Source organism: Nannospalax galili, unplaced genomic scaffold, assembly GCF_000622305.1.
Source record: "Nannospalax galili isolate Female #2095 unplaced genomic scaffold, S.galili_v1.0 scaffold761, whole genome shotgun sequence".
NCBI lineage: Eukaryota > Metazoa > Chordata > Mammalia > Rodentia > Spalacidae > Nannospalax > Nannospalax galili.
Genome location: NW_008346389.1, coordinates 589,718 through 596,611, shown reverse-complemented (window position 1 = coordinate 596,611; position 6,894 = coordinate 589,718).

The following is a 6,894-nucleotide window of genomic DNA, read 5'->3' as shown; positions in this document are numbered from 1 at the left end:
CTAGCAACTGTTATACTAAGTGAAGTAACACAGACTCAGAAAAAAAAAATCGACAAATGTTCTCCCTCATATGTGGATCGAAGAACCAAATCATGATAAGTGAGTATGTATCCAGACATAACTACAGGAACCAGGATAATGGAAAGGAACCAGAGAGGTAAAGGAAAAGAAAGAACCTGAAAGAGAAGAACAGTAGTAAACAGGCCTTAATAAGAAAGATATGGAAAAAATTGGGTTAGTTTAAGGGATGGGGGAGGGAAGGGTGTACAAGGAACCTAGGGGATAAAGGGAAAGAAGGAGCTCAAGAGAGGTAGGACCATAGGATAAGGGTATTATTAAGGGAGAAAGGGAGGAAATGGGGGTGGGACCCTTAAGTGGGAAAACCACAATGGAGGGGTAAGACAATGTGAGAGATAAATGATGCTTAGCTAGTTTTGAAAACCAGAGGGAACCATATTACTCCTACAACCAACTGACAAATTATACATAGATCAAGAAATATATGTCTAGGTAAGGTTTAGCTGAGAACACTTGGTCTTTGCCCAAGATTTATCTACATGGCACACAGTAATTAAAAGTAACAGACTGGTGGAACCAACCTTCTCGAATATTTAACAGACATACTTTGAGGTCTATATTAATTTGGTCAAAGGGACATGAAGGACAGTTTTTGCTCCTTGCCCTCCTAGGTCACCTAATTCCAGGGTACTATGAGCATCACTCAAAATATCCTGTAATTGTGGCAGGTCACCTGTCTTCTTGATCAAGGAGGCCAAGGACACCCCACCAGATGGACAGGAACCAGTGTCCAGTCTACAAAGATGAGGATCAACACAGAGGAAACATTTCCTCCATGCTTCCAACCGAAGCCAGCCATGGTTGAGTAGGACCTTTGTCTTATCTTCACTTAGGTGGAACTGGTAAAAGAAAGTAGCCAGGGGCTCCTCCCAAGCCCATGTGACCCCTGAGGAACAGATCCTCAAATGACCTTACGAGTAAAAATAAATTAGTTTATCTGGGCCAACTGTATGGCCTTAAACACCTAAAAGGAAAGTATAACCAAAGTTCAAAGGGGCCAATATAATTTTTTAAGCATCCAAATGTATAGCTAAAGGCTACATAACAAGCAACAATGCCAGACAGGCAATACCTTCTTTTGCATTGTTGGCCAATCCCAGGGTGGCCCAAGGGATTCCCAGATAGTAACCCAGCAGAGAACTGGAAAAATAAACAGCAGACCCCAATCTTATCTAAAGGAATATTGACAACTGATTACTGCTAGATGAGGAACAGCTGACCTTCCTAAAACAAAGACCTCTAGATAGGCTGACTAGATTCACCAGATGGACAAGTAGTGGGGAACCACTGGGGGTGCCAACAACACAGCAGACAAGCAGGGATATCAGAGTATAAAGGGTCTATTGCGGGGTGGGAGGCTATGGGAGGGTGCCATCTGAGAAGTGGATGTATAGTTGAATAAGATGGTTTGGGATGTTCTGTGTGATATACACACACAGAAAAAAAAATAAACAAATTAAAAATTGTGTTATACAGTGGACAGTGACAGGGATGGCAGAGTATGGAGCCTCTAGTGGGAGAGGAAGGCTGTCTATCTGACGAGTTTGTATTCATGCTCAGATGCCGAGGAGCTCAGAAGGTGGGTGACTGTGACCAGTGATAGTCATGCATATAGAGATTAGAAATGCATGTGAAAACGTCTCAATGTCAATTGCTTTGGAATGAATTCTTCTGTATGAAAAAAAAAAGTTGTGCTGTAAAGTAAAAAAAAAAAATGTGTTATATTTGAGGAGGAAGCATAAAAGTTTACGTCATGTCAATTAGTAGAGGTGATGAACATTACCATGGAAATCTACCTGATGGCTTTATAGACATACACACGTGCCAAGGATCTGAGTGCAAATGATTATGACTAGTAATGATTAGATACATACAGATTAGAGACTCATGTGCCAACCTCTCAGTGTTAGTAGCAAAAATGATGAGTCTTTCTGTAAGAAACAATATATTTTAGAATGAAATGGTGATCTTTTTGAGGGTTAAAAACTCACTCAATTTTATGTCTTACAGGGATTATTCCTTGTTCTGGAATGTGTTACTGAATATGTTAAAGCTGTAATGAAACGCTTCTTCTAATCATGTGGTTATTAAATTAAAAAAATTAAAAAATAATAATTCTTCAAAGCATAAAAATTTGCTCCTTAATAATTAGTAGGTGTGAAAAACATTTCCATTGAAATCTACCTGATGATTTTGTATCCATGCTCAGATGCCAAGGATCTCAGAAATTAACCGACTATGACTAGTAATAATCAGATATATAGAGATTAGAAACGCATGTGCAAACATCTTAGTGTCAATTGCATTAAAAATGAATGTTTCTGTATGAAACTGTATTTTAATAATGAAATGGAGATCTTTTTTAAAGGTTAAAACCTCATTTAATTGTATGTCTTAAAAGGTTTATACTGAGTACAATATTGTATAACTGTATTAATTCAACTGTAAACCTAAAAATTTACAGCCAGTTTTGAAAGAGATGCATCTTAGCTCTGGAAATTGTTATTGAATATGTCAATGCTGTTGTCATGAAATGCTTCTTCTAATTATGTTGTTATTAAATCAATAATTAAAAATTTTAAAATTAAAAAACAAACTTTACTTACTCTCAAACAAATGTAAAATAGACATGTCAAGCACTCATTTATTAATGCAGAAATCGGTAAGATTAAAATCAGTTCAAACAAGAATGTGAAAAAAGGCATGTTCCTAAACAGGAATATTGACTAGAAGTTTGCTAGTAGGTACACACCTAGTTAATATCTTATCAGGTTATAAATGGTAATGTTCAGGATGATTTTTTTCCTGTAAGACAAGAATTATCTGAAGGAGAAATGGAGAAGAGACTCTTTCAGGAGATGACTGCAGTTCCAGTAAGGCAGGGATTCCATGGAGACACAATTTACACTAGGCTCAAGCAGTACATAGTGTTTTTATCGGTCATTTAACTAGAAGACAGGTCATTGTTTAACAGGACACTTTCATCTCTCTTCTAATTCTTCCTAAGTACTGACCTCTTTTAGAGAGTTATAATTTGACTCACTGAATGCTGAGGGCAGAGTCTTCCATAGCTTGTAAATTTGAGTATCTCAGTCTAACTTCCAGAATGAGTGAAATATGAATGCAGGTAAAGGAAAGGTAATGATTATTCTGAGGCTGTTCTTGGGGACGGGAGATTAACTCCCAACCTTGCTTCTGGAAATGACAGCTACAGCAGGATTGTTGAGAAATAGCAGATCAGAGGAGTTGAATCTTCAGTGCACCACAGATGGCCGGGGGTTCTTCTGACCTGCCCAGAGAAACCACCAGCTGACAAAGAAAACCCAGAGTTTAGTTCTCTGTGTCTTCAGGATGAGCTCCAAGCTCCCTAAGCCAGAGGCCTACTGCTCCAGGTGCTCAAGGCAGAAGCCTGTTGCCCTGGGCTTAAAGGACTACTGCCCAGCATGTAGGGTTACAGCTCCCCAGCCTCTGCTCATTAACCCCTGGCAGCTCTCACAAACTGTTTTAAGGACTAGGTCTTGTAGTTCGTGTAGTCTTGACTCCTGCCTCTGGCTCTTCACAGCTGAGTCTCAGCTTTTCTGTCATCTCTGTCTTCTCCGTGCTTCCACCATCCTTATGTTTCAGCAAGAATGTATTTAAGCCTGACATTTAAACTTTCTTTGACAGCTACCCTTAAACTTACTCATTTCACTGGTACTTCCCATGTATACATGCTAATAAACTTCAGTGTGTTTTTCTCTTGTAAATCTGTCTTTGTTTTAGTGAATTCCAGTTAAGAACTTGGAAGGGGAGTGGTACATTTATTTTTCTTCTCCATATTTCCAAGATTACCTGACCTGTATTAAAATACACTGAGTATCAGTGGGCATGGTATGTGAAGTTTAGGAAAGTTTCAGAGGGTTATGAACTAGGATTTTATCACAAATACGGTTTGGAGGTTTTTTTTTAAACTGTGATTGATCCCCCAGAAAGGGGAAATAGAACAATATTCATGTATCACAAAATCTAAAGAAAAAAAAAAGACAAACCAAGCCATGGTAATGCTGAGCTTTTTTGTCACATCCCTACCTTTCCATGGCCCTCTGACAAATCCCTGGACAGTTTTAATTTGGAACTCTCGTATGATGGGCATCACTCAGCCCCAGACCATTTCATCAGTGACTGTGAACTTTGACCATGTCGGGCCTCCCCTCTAAGCCAGGAAGTTTGCCTGTGGCATGAGACATTTCACTGGGTTCTCAAATATAATTGACCTTCCTAAGCATTTCTGAAATGGTGGGGCTTTTTTTCATGTGAAATAGTTATTATTTCTTGGAGCTTTCTCCTAAGTGCTCCAAAGTCAGTATTGGAAAATGTTGACCATGCAGCCATAGAAACCTCACTGGACAATCAGAACCTGATGAGAATTCCCAGAACATTTGTCACAGCTCCCAAGAGCTGATGAAAGAAACTTCTTGCTCCAGTGGCTTTCTCTGCCATCAAGGAGCCTTGTTACAAAGCCAGCTTTATAAAGAGGCCATAGCTCTGGGGCTGGGCCTGCCAGGCAGACTCCCAGGCCTAGAATTTAATAACTCCCAGCCTAACCCCAGCTGAAAAAATGGAATATATGAAGGAAGAAAAATCTAGGAGTTGCAACGACTCCTCGTGACAACTCATTAAACTGCCCAGCGCATAAAACATAGATAACTTTAAAGATGGGGAGGAAGCTCAGTTTCTCAGATCCAGGTATAGGGGTTTCAAGAATGTTCATCATGAGGGTTAGTTTTGCTTCAAAGTTGAAAACCAATCTTTCTGCCACAAATTCTGCAGGGGACGTATGAATATAGATGTCATACACATCTGTTCAGATAAGTTAACATGTTAGAAGATGGAAACAGACCTGTAGGGTAGCTTAATGCTGTCAGTGGGAAGGAGAGTTAGTCAAATGGGACATTTTTATGTCACTTGAACCACAAACACACAAAAAAATAATTGTTTTAGTCTTGTACAACTTGAGTTATATTTGTGAATTTTTTCTCTTACAGAATATATATGCATTATTCAATTAGATTATTATTATTATTAAAATCCTATTCTCCCCTTATTTTCCTTCATTCATATTGATTCCTCTCTTACTCTGAAAGATGGTTTCCATTGGGCTTTTCCCTAAATCAACCCCCTAGACAACCCCTCAACCCCTTTCATGTCTCCAATCTCCCACCTCCTATGAGAGGGACCAAACCTAGGGCCTTGTACTTGTGGGACAAGTGATCTACTACTGAGCTAAACCTCACAACACATCCTTTAGACTCTTAACCTTATTAAACATTCTTTAAAATATCTGAATGGTTGGGCTGGCAACATGGCTCAGCAGATAAAGATACTTGCCACCAAGCCTGATGACGTTAGTTTGAGTCCCTGGGATCCACATGGTGGAAGGAGAGGACTGACACCTGCAACCTGTCCTCTGACCTCCACAAGTGCACCATGGTATGCATGTGCCCTGCAACACACATGTAAAGAGTTTTGGTTTGTGTTTATGGCCATTGCTACAGAAATTATCTGAAATAAAAGGAGTCATTTTGTGGGAAAACTTCAAAGAGAAGATTGCCCTAGTTCATTTCCTACCTTTACATTTTGGTGGGAAGAGAAGGGAGAGGAAGTGTCTTCTCAAAGGCCTGTCCCAATTCCCAGTTCCAACAGTTTCCTTTTTCATGTTTCTCTATAAAACACTTGGTTCATTCAAAAGTATAAAATTCCTATCACCTTATGTCATTATAAAAGAATACAGGTCCTTAAACATGTAACATCCCCAACTAAGCCCTGCTTAAGATCAATGCACTAGCAAATACTGCTCTTGGTGAGGCCCATCTTTTTGGCTTGCAGACAACTGTCTTTGCAATATATTCTTACCTAGTTCTTTTTCTTCAGAGTGTTTTTTTTTTTGATGGGGGGAGCTCAAAACTTTCAAGTCTCTTCTTATAAAGGCACTAATTACACCACAAGAACCCCACCCTTATGACTTGGTATAAACCTAACCACTTCTCAAAGGCCTTAACTCCAAATGCTTCCACACTGAGGGTTAGAACTTTGGTATCTGAATGGGGGAATGGAATTCAGCCCACTGACTCTCCTGATTAGAACGTACAGACCTCGAATAGTTGAGACTTCTTCTGTTGTCCTAACTTAACCCAGTGGCCCTAGCAAAAAAAAAAAGAAAAAAAAAAAAAAAAAGACCATGGTAGAAGTGGGTGTGTAGCCTCCAAATTCACAGAAAAAAGCCACAGGAGCCCCACTCCTCTCCCAGCCTCCCACCAGGCTTCATCCAAAGAGGTGATGACAACTTCCAAGGAATAAAGATGGTGTCCGTTCTCTGTTCTCTGTCATTTCCTGCTAAAAAGAACCAGAAACCTTTGGGGCACATAAAATCACAAAAAAGCCAATCATAGAGGCCTTTTGGGCCAAACCTGAGATAATTTAAGTAAGAACATGATGGTGTCCAAGTTACAGTTTGGATAAGTTAGAGGGTTGGTCCCAGTCTATAGTGCTATCGGGACTCAGTGGCACCTTTAAGAGGTAGGGCCTAGAGGGAGGAATTAGGTCACTGAGTATGTGCTGGGGATGTGAGGACCCCAGCGCCTTTCTCTTCTTTTTGTTTTCTGGCTGTCCTGAGATTGTCAGAACCTTCTGACACGCTCTCCACCGTGATCATTGCCTCTGCATAAGTTTCACAACAGCAAGCCAACCAAAACCTCCAAAACCGACCCCAAACAAACTTTCCCTCTTTCATTCTATTTTATTTTATTTTATTTTATTTTATTTTATTTTATGTGTATG